Source organism: Saimiri boliviensis, chromosome X (assembly GCF_048565385.1).
Source record: "Saimiri boliviensis isolate mSaiBol1 chromosome X, mSaiBol1.pri, whole genome shotgun sequence".
NCBI classification, from domain to species: domain Eukaryota; kingdom Metazoa; phylum Chordata; class Mammalia; order Primates; family Cebidae; genus Saimiri; species Saimiri boliviensis.
Window position 1 is genome coordinate 27,255,699 of NC_133470.1, and position 11,988 is coordinate 27,267,686.

The window sequence follows — 11,988 nt, forward strand, 5'->3', positions numbered from 1 at the left end:
GTGATATTTCGGTCTTTTATTATATACTGATTTTTATGATTATCTGTTTCATAATGGTTATTCTTACCTCCATGAAAGACTAAAACAAAAAACTGACAAGTTCTAGCTGCATTACTTACTGAATGACCCTAGGCAAATCATGGGGGCTCTTCTTTCTTGTGTTTTGAGTTTACCTCCAACGAAGTAACTACCTCAGATTAGCTGTGAAGCTCATAAGATGATGGATTTGAAATGCCTTACAAAGTATGAGCATTAGATATATAGAAAGTTTCATCTACTTTTATATATTGCATGGGGCCCACCCATGGTTAGGTTGATAACAGGTGTTGATCCAATTATGGAAGAAATAAAAAGAACTCTTTAAAATAATAAAAATAGCTAATTTTTCCATTGTTTATCGTTTCCTCTGTTTAAAAGTTTAAAAAATTTGTATTAACTATATAACTAAACATATTTATTATATATAATATGATATGCAATAAGACATACAATTATATAATGCTTAAGTAATTAAACAATGAAATATAAATTATATTCCCCTTCCCAGCTAAGACACATAACCTGTTTACTTCTCCGAGGGATTTATTGGTTCCTGTGAAACCTATGAAAGCCACAAACACTCATAGCCAGAGAATGACAACCTATAATTGTCTTTTTAGTCTTGTAGTATCCACAGTACTGAGGTCTGTCCATAAACTCCATGTCTGCTCTGTGTGTCAAGGGGACAGGAACAGGAGAAGACAAATTGACTGGTGGTACTTTCAAGCAATGCGGTAGGCCTTCCCTTTGGGATCTGCCATGATAACGATACCCCAGGTGGCAATAATGATGCCGATGACCATCTGAGTAATATTGCCTGGACTCGGGAGATATCCCATCTTCATGGGCCTCCGTGCCACCAAGTACACGTATCCGCCTGCCCCCAGCAGCCCCAACCCAGAAAGCAGGCGACAGCTCCAGCAGTTATTAAACAGGCGGGATTCTGCTGGGGAGTTTGGCGCTGCGGGTGTAGCTGGGGGCGCAGGCTTGGCTGGTGCAGGCTTGGCGGGCGCGGCAGCGGTATCGGGAGGCTCATCGATCTTGAAGGACTGAAGAGGTTGGGATGTCTCAGACCCCATGTCGTGGATCTCCTCAAGAGAATATTTAATGGTAGAGATAAAATTAGAACTCTGATCTACCTGTATCTTCACTACCTCTCTAGCATGGGACACAAAACCCTTTGCTATCTAACAGTCTTTCTGTATTTATCTCCCAACTTCCTCATATTATAGATGTCCCAACAGACATTTAACATTCCAAAACATGTCATGCTTATTGCTATTCCTTTTAAAATTATTTTTCTTTTATGCCTCTATACATTTGAACATGGTATTTCTTGTTTCTAGAATGCCCTATTTTTAAAAAGAAGTCTTTGAACAATTACATAGCATTTCAAATTCAAACACTTCAAATCCTAATTGAGGGAGTTTGAGGAGTGCCTTATATAGAGTTTAATCTCTCTCTCTATTTTTTTTTTTTTTTTTTTGGTGTGATCATAGTACTTTACATACGTACTATTCACTGTCGACATATTGTTTTGGAATTATTTTGGTATATCTTTCCCTATTATAAAATAGGGTCCTTGCTGATGCAAATTATGTGTTACTCATTTTCAAAGCCAGCATATTCCTCATCTTGGGGTCTACATCAGTCAGTTTGGCCTAAGTTATGCTTTATAACAACCCCTTAAGTCTCAGTAGTCCACAACAGCAAAAGCGTATTTCTTGCTTTTATCACAGGTAGGCTGTGGCTGTTTCATGCTATCTTTACTCCAAGACCCAGGTTGATAAAACAATTTTCACCTGGAATATAGCTGGTTTTGTGACAGAAAGAAAAATGATAAGGAGATCCATGGGACTGAAAATGTTATGCTTGGAACTGATAGATACCACTTCTACTCATATTCTATTGGCTACAATAAGTTGCATGGCTACTGCTTTAACAGGGTAGCCTGTTAAACTACCCTGGTTACTCAAAAGTGCCATGATAGACAATTTTAGCAGGGCCATGATATATAGTTTTACCACAGAGATGAACATTTCAACTTACACAGCCAAGTGTGATGTCAATGAGACAGAGATATCCCTACAGTGAGAGGAAGTAATAAATAATGCCATGTACTACAGGGTCACCTACACTGCAGGAAATTTACCTGTTTTTCACAAAATGAAGTTGCATTTTATGCAAATTTGCATTGTGTTCATGTAATATTTAAGCATTAAAATATTAATAAAATTATACTGTAAACATAAAATTTGAAATAATGAAAATTTCTTATATCTAAAAGTTCACCCCAAATTTCACAACTGTAGGGCCAAGTGAATTGAAAACTCAGCTCTATTGCCCCTGTTTTAGCTAGTACATGAAAATATTTTAGATAGTGGCAGCACTATTTTAGATAGTACATGAAAATAACATCACCTTCTGTCAGGACTAGTGACTAGTCTAGACTGGTTTTTTGGAGACAGAGTCTTGTTCTGTCACCCAGGCTGGAGTGCAATGGCGTGATCTCGGCTCACTGCAACTTCTACCTCCTGGGTTCAAGCGATTCTCCTGCCTCAGCCTCCTGAGCGCCCAGGAATACAGGCACGTGCCACCACACCTAGCTAATTGTTGTATTTTTAGTAGAGACGGGGCTTCACCAGTTGGCCAGGCTAGTCTTGAACTCCTGGCCTCAGGTCAGGACTAGTCTTTAACTGTATAAGTTATCAGAGAACAAACTCCTTATACACAGTTTCACCAATTGCAGGCAAACAATATGTGTTTCAACTTCATTCACCACTCTTCCACTATTAAAAATGAATTCCCAATTTCAACCCTTATATGACCACTAAACCACTTCCACAGAGACTTCATAGCAAGTTCAATTGCTTCTTCTCATTCACATAAGGAATATAATAAACATAGAGTTAAGATAACAGAATTAGTGTTGAAGATTAGGTGGATTACAACATCAGATTTTAAAATCAGGATTGATAGCATTTTCCTGGCTAATACAAAACAAAACAAAACAAAACAAACAAACAAACAAAAAAACAGTGAAGTCCTGATTCTACTTTCCATTTTCCAGCCAATTAACAAGCCAATGATGTGGCTTCAGAAACTTTTTTTCCTTGTCAACATTTATCAAGTAAAATCTTGGTCTAAGAAGGTTAAATTCTGCTTAACAAATGCTACCAAAAAAAAAAAAAAAAAAAAAAAAAAGAAAGAAAGAAAGAAAATGAATTTTTTCTGTCAAATATCTTTTTCATATTTAACATAGCACTATCATGGACACATTCATTCCAGAGTACATTTATGTTAACAAGTGACATTTTGAATGTATTTAATTACTATGAAACCTGCTCTTTCTTGTGCTCTAAATGTTCCATGAACATCCTCATATGCCATGTTGCTCCTACAGATAGTGTGATGCTCCTTTGAAATATGAGCTGATAACATACAATTTTTGTGGCATTCTGAAGGTAAATTAGACAAAGCTTTCTGCCCAAACATGAGCAGTTAACTCAAGTAAGATAACTAAATATATGTTTTATACCCAAACACTTTATTTAAATGTTTACAGGAATAATCAAGACACTAAGCATATTAGATGTCTAAAAACCTTAAGACCTTCAACACGAGTATTTTTCAATGTGTCCTGCATATTTGACTGTTTGTGCATTATTGAACATTAAATCTATTCTTTTAACAGATTTTTATGGAGAATCTGGTATATTCCAGGTACTGGGCTAAGCATTTGCTATGGATTATTTTATTCATTTTAGGAATGTTGGGAAATAATTTCTCTGAAACTTATTCTTAAGTCAAGCCCATGAAGGATCCATGGCATTTACCAGGGATAGACAAGCATTTTAGTTAGAAGGTACAGAGGGAGCAAAATCTTAGCATGTTCAAGGGGAATGTCACAGGAACAGACTGTAAGAGGGAACAAGAGGATCAAGCCAAAAATGCCATGACCTTTGATGGAGATATTGAGCTAATCCACATGATCTGTATCTAGTTTATGAGTGTCCATGATATTTATTTTAAAAGAAACCCAACTTCCCTTTTCCTTATGTTTACAGACATAGAAGAACATTTTGTGGTAAACATTTTGCAGCAAACAACCCAGCAAGCAGCAAGCAGGATTATAAAATGGGTCATGTTTTTCACATTTCTACCAATCAGACTGAGAAGCACGTTCTTTAGTCATATTACTTGTTTTCAGGTTATTCTTTATGGGCTTTATCTTAATACTGATATCCTGGTATCTTGAGGGTCTCTTTATGTTGACAATAGCCCCACACACATTTTGAAAGGCAATAAATCCAATCTGAGAGTAAAGTAGATTTCTTTCTAATAGAATACTCTACCATCATAATATTGTTTAACACAATTTAGAATTCTCATTAACTTTAGTGAGAATGTGTACTTAACAAAGCAGTCAAATAGTGTCTTACGTTTAAATATAGAATTTGATACTTTTCCTGTCCTTCTCATGTTAATTACTGAATATCAGGCACTTGAGTAATGTTAATTCCTTGGGTATACACTGTGTGAAAGTAAGATTATGAAATATGTATGCCCTTTAAAGTTTTTATTAAAACTTTCAGAATGTTCAACTCATTTCAATCTCTCTCCCATGTCTCTTATTAAAGCCCTAGTTGGATAAGCTTCGGTTTGTCTGTGGTAAGCAATCATTCAGTCCAAAATAATAGTGCCTCGAACAACATAGAAGTTCACTTCCATCTCATCCATATTTAGTCTGGATGGAAACTCCATGTCTACAAAAGCATTTCCAGATTCATCAAGGACCCGTCATGAACATCTTTTATATTCCTTTTCTACAGTCATTATTAGCCCACTATCTTATAGTCAAGATGATAGTGCTAGTTTCAGTCTTCCAATCCACATTCCAGCCAGCAGGAGAATGAATGAGATGGGAATAAGTTGTAAAACATGTCTTAATTTGGTTACTAGAAAGCTCATGCCACCATTTTCTTTACATATCATTGAACAGAAGACATGCCTGGCTGAAAGAAAGACTGGGTAACATAATCTTACTTTCACACAGCTGTATGCTCTGGTAAACACAGGGATTCTCTTACTAGAAAAGAAAAATAAAATCAATTTTGGAGTAGACAAACATCTGAGGCACAGAATATGTTCCAAAATCTAAAAATAAAAAAAGTTATGTTGTCCAATACGTAAAATCATATATGCCGTTTCTAAGTCTTAGCTATCTTCCTCTCCCCTCACTTGTCACCCACCACCCATCCTATAGCCCTTATTCCAAATGCTCAAGCATTTCTATTATTTCGTGATGTGTGGCACAATCAGAGAAATATTAGTTATATGATTATTACATTTTGAGATGGAGTTTTGCTCTTGTTGCCCAGGCTGGAGTGCAATGACGCCATCTTGGCTTATTGCAACCTCTGCCTCCTGGGTTCAAGTGATTCTCCTGCCTCAGCCTCCCAAGTAGCTGGGATTACAGGTGTTCACCACTATGTCCAGCTAATTTTTTTTTTTTTTTTTTTTTTAGTAGAGACAGGGTTTCACCATGTTGGCCAGGCTGGTCTCAAACTCCCGACCTCAGGTGATCTGCCCTCCTCAGCCTCCCAAAGTGCTGGGATTACAGGCGTGAGCCACTGCACCCAACCTACTACATTTTGAAATAAATGCCTTTTTACCTAGAGTTCCCATTCTAGGCACCAAAGTATAAGAGTAATTCTCCTTTGGGTCTAAAAATCCACAATTTATCAAAGATATTATTCCAAGAGGATCTCTTTGATTGAAGTAAAATTCGTATAACACAAGATTTAGCATTTACACATTTTTATATATTATTATCACATTCACAATGCTGTGCAACCATCATCACTAGCTAATTCCAGAATATTATCATTATTCCAAAAATAAACCTCTACCCATCAAGGAATCATCCACATTTCCCCCTCCCATCAACCCCTGAAACCACTAATCTGCTTTCTATCTCTATGGGTGTGCCTATTTTGCACATCTCATACAAATGCAATTATACAATATGCGGCCTTTAGTGCCTAGTTTATTTCAATTAGCATAATGTTTACAAGGTTAATCTATGTTGTAGGGTGTATCAGGACTTCATTCCTTTTTACAGCCAAATTAATATTCTATTGTGTGAATATACCACATCTTGTTCATCCATTCATTAGTTGATGGGCACTTGTATTGTTTCTACTTTTTGGCTATTATGAATAATGCTGTTGTAAATATTTGTGTACAAGTTTTTGTGAAGACATATGTCTTCATTTCTCTTGACTATATACCCAGGAGTAGAATTACTGGATTGTATGATAATTCTATGCTTAATTATATTTTAGGAACTTCCAAATTGTTTTCCACCGTACCTGAAACATTTTACATTCCTGCCAGCAATTTATGAGTGTTGCAATTTCTCTGCATTCTTACCAACATTTATTTTCTGTTTTGTTTTTAATTATAGTATCCTAGTGAATGCAAAATGGCATTTTATTCTAGTTTTGACTTTGAACATCTCTCATGTGTTTGTGGACCATTTGTATATCTTCTGTGGAAGAATGTCTATTTGAGTAGTTTGCTCAATTTTTAAGTGGGTTGCCTGTTTTTTTGTTGTTATTTTTGAGCAATAGAAGTTCTTTCTATATTTTGGATCAGTCTCTTATTCGATATATGAATTGTGAATATTTTCTACTATCTGTGTGTTGTCTTTTCACTTTCTTGATAGGTTCATTGATGCACAAAAGTTTATTATTATTATTTTGATAAAGTCCAGTGTATCTATTTTTGTTGTTGTTGTTGCTCATGCTGTTGTCATACTTGAGAAACCACTGCCTAATACACAGTCACAAAGATTTACATGTTTTCTTCAAAGAGTTTTATAGTTTTAGCTGTTGGTTTGATTTTCTTTGGTGCTATTGTAAATGGAATTGTTTTTCTAATTTCATGTTTGTATTGTTCATTGCCAGTGTATAGAAATACAACTGCTTAGACTTGATGCAGTGGCTCACACCCGTAATTCCATCACTCTGGGAGGCCAAGGTGGGTGAATCGCTTGAGGTCAGGAGTTCAAGACCAGCCTGGCTAACATGGTGAAACCCCATCTCTATTGAAAATACAAAAATCGCCGGGCGTGGTGGCTCAAGCCTGTAATCCCAGCACTTTGGGAGGCCGAGGCGGGTGGATCACGACGTCGAGAGATCGAGACCATCCTGGTCAACATGGTGAAACCCCGTCTCTACTAAAAGTGCAAAACATTAGCTGGGCATGGTGGCACGTGCCTGTAATCCCAGCTACTCAGGAGGCTGAGGCAGGAGAATTGCCTGAGCCCAGGAGGCGGAGGTTGCGGTGAGCCGAGATCGCGCCATTGCACTCCAGCCTGGGTAACAAGGGCGAAACTCCGTCTCAAAAAAAAAAAAAAAAAAAAAAAAAAGAAAATACAAAAATCAGCTGGGCATGGTGGTGTGTGCCTGTAACCCCAGCTGCTGGGGAGGCTGAGGCAGGAGAATCACTTGAACTTGGGAGGCGGAAGTTGCCATTGCAGTGAGCCCAGATCACGCCACTGCACTCCAGCCTGGGCAATGGAGCAAGACTCTGTCTCAAAAAAGAAATATAACTGCTTGTTGCATGTTGATTTTGTTCCCTGAAACTTTGTTAAACTTGTTTATTAGCACACATTGTGTTTTTATGTGTGACTCTTTAAGTTTTAGTTTTACTTCTCTCTTTCCAATTTGGACACCTTTTTTAAATTGTCTAATTGCCCTGAGTAGGACTTTCATACACCATTGAATAGAAGTAGTTAGAGCAGATATCTTTGTCATCTCTTTGATCTTACAGTAAAAGCTTTTAATCTTTTACCATTGAATATGATGCTAGCTGTGAGGTTTTCATAAATGCCCTTTATCAGATTAAGGTAGATAACCTCCTTTCCTAGTTTGCTGGGTGTTTTATCATGAGAAGTTGCTGGATTTTGTCAAATGCTGTTTCTGTATCAATTGAGTTAATCATGTGGTTTGTTTCCTTCATTCTATTAATATGGTGTGTTGCATTAGCTGGTTTTCAAATGCTAAACCACCTTTGCATTCCTGGGATAAATTTCACCTGGCCATGTTATATAATTCTTTTAATATACTACTGAATTCATTTTGCTAGTACTTTGTCAAGGATTTTTGCATCTACATTCATAAGGGATATTGGTCTGTAATTTTTTTTCTTGTGATGTCACTACCTGGCTTTGGTGTCAGAGTAATATTGGCCTCATAGAGTGAGATTATTTATTTTAGCCAAAATATGAGAACAACCTAAATGCCCAATGAATGAAGGAAGAAAATGTTACATATGTTTGTTACATGTTTTATATATTATAATTTAGGAGTATATATTACTTATCCATATATATTAATATAAGAGGAACAGAGTTAGTTAAGACTTTTTCTCAGATGATGATAAATTCAGAAAAAGAAGAGAGTAGCATAAAGTGACAAATTCAAAGCAGTGCCCAGACAGGCTGATGGAGATATAATTCTAAATCAAAGTATTCCATAAGTGACATGAAAATTCAAGTAGGGATGATTTGAAGGGAAAACAGGAGATTCCTATTGTATAGGTATGCAGATTAATGGAGGTGGTTGACCTCTGACTTCAGTCACGGGTGACTGGACAAGCTAAATAGTTTAAATTAATGATAGTCCTCTCAAATTGTTTTTTGAGAAAATACAGTATACAGAGTAGACATAATTAAATGTTTAATGGTTAGAATTTTCTATGTTGAAACATGACTAAAAAAATACTTGTAGAAAGTAATAAATGGGCAATAGGACACTACTTATGCACAAGGGCATATATCATATTTTATCATAGAGAGAAATTATATGCCTTTCTGTCACCTGCCTATGCCAAAACAGTGGTAACCATTCCAGTACATTTAAAACCATACATCAGAAGTTTTCTCTTTCTAGAAGAAATTCAGGAAGAGTTTTAAACGAGTATCTACAAGGAGAGAAGGGTGGGGTACAAAGCAAAAATGCGTAAAGGAATATTTGCTTATTTCCAAATTTCCGATTCATTATCAATGTATTTACCATCAAAAACCGCAGCTGTAGGCAGGCAGACAGGAAGAAAGTTAAGATAATCATCATCTGTAAAGATAAGGCAAAGAGATAAATTGCACAAAGATTTTTTAATAATTAAAATAAGTGTTTTACCTCCCAGGTCAACTACGAAGAGTATGCTGGAGTATATTGTTGGTGTTATTATTTAAATATTTGTTATTCTACGTAATCATATGTGCTGTTAAAATCTAATGAGCCAAAAATTACCAGAGACAACCTATAGTTCGATCAAATTGTAAGTATTGCCTCAATTAAGTAAGGGAAGCCCATTCCAGAAGGATTGTGGGTTGCTGCTCCCAACAAGAAGGAAGGAAGAGTCTTTGGGTAAGATTTGGGCTCCTGACGAAGGATTTTGTGGACAGTCTCAGGGAAGTGGGAATCAGTTCTGGACTGGTTTTAGTGTTTCTAAGGTAAGATCAGAAAAAGCAGGGATTAGTATTGAGTATTGTCATGAGTCAAGGACAATTTAGCAATTGGGTATCACCCAGTAATAGATAGGAATGGTAAAGTGTACCTGGGAGCATCATTAGTAAGAAAACACTCAAATGGAGGCAGAAGGTGGAAAGGATGGTTGTCATGACATTAACCGTTACACAGCTTTGGGAGGACAAGTGAGTCCTGTTAATTTTGCAATTAATATTATGGGTCTATCCTCCCAGCATGATTAATGAAAGAGCTGCTTTTTTCTGTTTAAGCCCAAGACATTTTATTTTTTCAACCTCGGACAGGGTTTTACTATTTTAGTGTATATATTCTAGCTGCCTGTTGAATGTAACACATAATTAAGAACTTGTTTAGTTTTTAAATGGCATTAAATCTTCAGTACAAAAGCAGAATGTCAAAGAAACTTCTCTTCTGGTTAAATTTAAGTTCTCTTTTAAAAACTGACAAGAAAGCAAAAGTCTCTTGAATCTCCTTTTCTCCATCTTGATCATTGATTCTTAGGCAGCATAAAACAAGATTAATCAAGCTTTGCCTCTAGCAGCTATGCCATGCTTTAAAAAAAATCCTTCACACTAGTAAAGAGCTAGTTTCATGCGAAGCATGATCATAAACAAATTGACTCAGGGTATCTGCAAACTCCTTGAGGGCAAGGATCTTGTTTTGCTCACATTTGTACCCACTCACAGCTTAGTACAAGGTTGTGTATATATGAACCTCAATAAATATTTGCTGGATTGAATCCTATTTGAAAAAGAATGTTGAGAGCACAATATAAAAGATTGAATATGTTTTAAGATGAGAAAGAGAGAAATGTTGATCTTAACTGTACCTGGAAGTGTATATGTCATTTTAATGCTTTCCCAAAGGCTAAGGGATAATCAATCTCTCGATATAAAACCATGTTCTCTACTGCAAAGGAAAGGTGAGTTTCCACATAGATTTAGTGAAATAATGTACTATTCTTTATTGAATGTCTTAAAATTATGTCTTTGTCATATTTTTCACAAATCTGTCTAAAATTTATTAAATGTAGAAGTATCTACCAACCTGTAGAATTATAATAATAGTTTTTTCTTATTACTTAGCATATTAACAATTAGTTATAACTATACAACCAGTAAGTTAGTATTTATTATATAAAAACATAGTTTCATGTCATAGATCCTTGAAAACTAAGTCTATTGATAATGATAACTTTTGATATGTTTACCCTTTTTGAAAAGCCATGTCTATGATCTGCAAAGTATTAGATAATAGTATGTATTTTTTGTTTCATTTTTTAAAATCTATTTTTCTTCAAACCTGCTTGTTTAAAAAATAAAAGAACTTTGAATTTAGCCTGTATCCACAGTTTGAACAGTATATATTAATACGTACACATACACATTCACATACACATACATATATACACGTACATATTCACACACATACACATACACACATACGTATATATACACACATACATACTGGTAAGCAACTAGGCAGGTTTCACAGTAGTGTGCTCAATAAAAGGAATATATAAAAAGCTGTGAGAGTGCAAACAATTCAGAAATCTCTTTGGTCTTGGGAATACTGGACATGGTTTCATGGAGGTTACATGTGAGCTGGATATTGGGGAAGAGGATACTCTATTAAATGGCAGGAAAGATTTTTTTAAGGAAGGGGATGATGTGAACAATGAAAGGAGATGAGAAAATCCTCTGGGAATTTCAGGTTATTCAGAATGATGTGGAGTGGATTTTAAGGTTAATTTGTGTCAGGAATGATGAAAGCCAATTTTAATTTGGGTTCCCCTCAAAGTTGATCCTGAGACAAAGACTTGGATGCAGGTAGTTCATTTGGAAATTAATCTCAGAAAGAGTAAATAAGGAAGTGAGACAGCGAGGGTAGAAAAGCAAAAAAAAAAAAAAAAAAAAAAAAAAAAAAAAAGTTCCTTTTGGGCAGCTGGGCCCAGTTCCTCTAGGAATCCTGGAAAACCATGTGGAACACAGTACAGAATTATTACCCTAGAGAATGAGAAAGCTAAGGTATTTATCTGCCAAGTCTCACTCCCTGTTGATGAGGGTTGAGGAATACAGGTTACTATACCACTACACTTTTGGGTTACAACTGAAGACAGCTAGTCAAGCTCTCAGGTTGCTGGAGAAATCCCTCAGTAAATGTCAACTGAGAAATATAGACATCAGCAGTAAGGACTGGGCAATAGCCCTATGAGAGTTGGCTTCATTTTCAAAAAATAAGACGTGATCAGTGTAGGTGTTTAAATTCATTCTAGTCATTGAGTCCAAATAAATTCTTCCCGGGCAGCTGGAAAAAAAAATCTGCCAATATAATCATAAAACTATTTCTAGTAGTCTTTGAGGAGTAACCTATTTCAGTCTGGGTTCCATAG

General features: G+C 36.0%; 1 pseudogene; it reads right to left on the reverse strand.

The window, feature by feature from the left end:
- Window positions 1–564: 564 nt before the first annotated feature.
- On the reverse strand, window positions 565–1,124 carry LOC120366581 (distal membrane-arm assembly complex protein 1 pseudogene; annotated as a pseudogene).
- Between the last annotated feature and the right edge of the window lie 10,864 nt (window positions 1,125–11,988).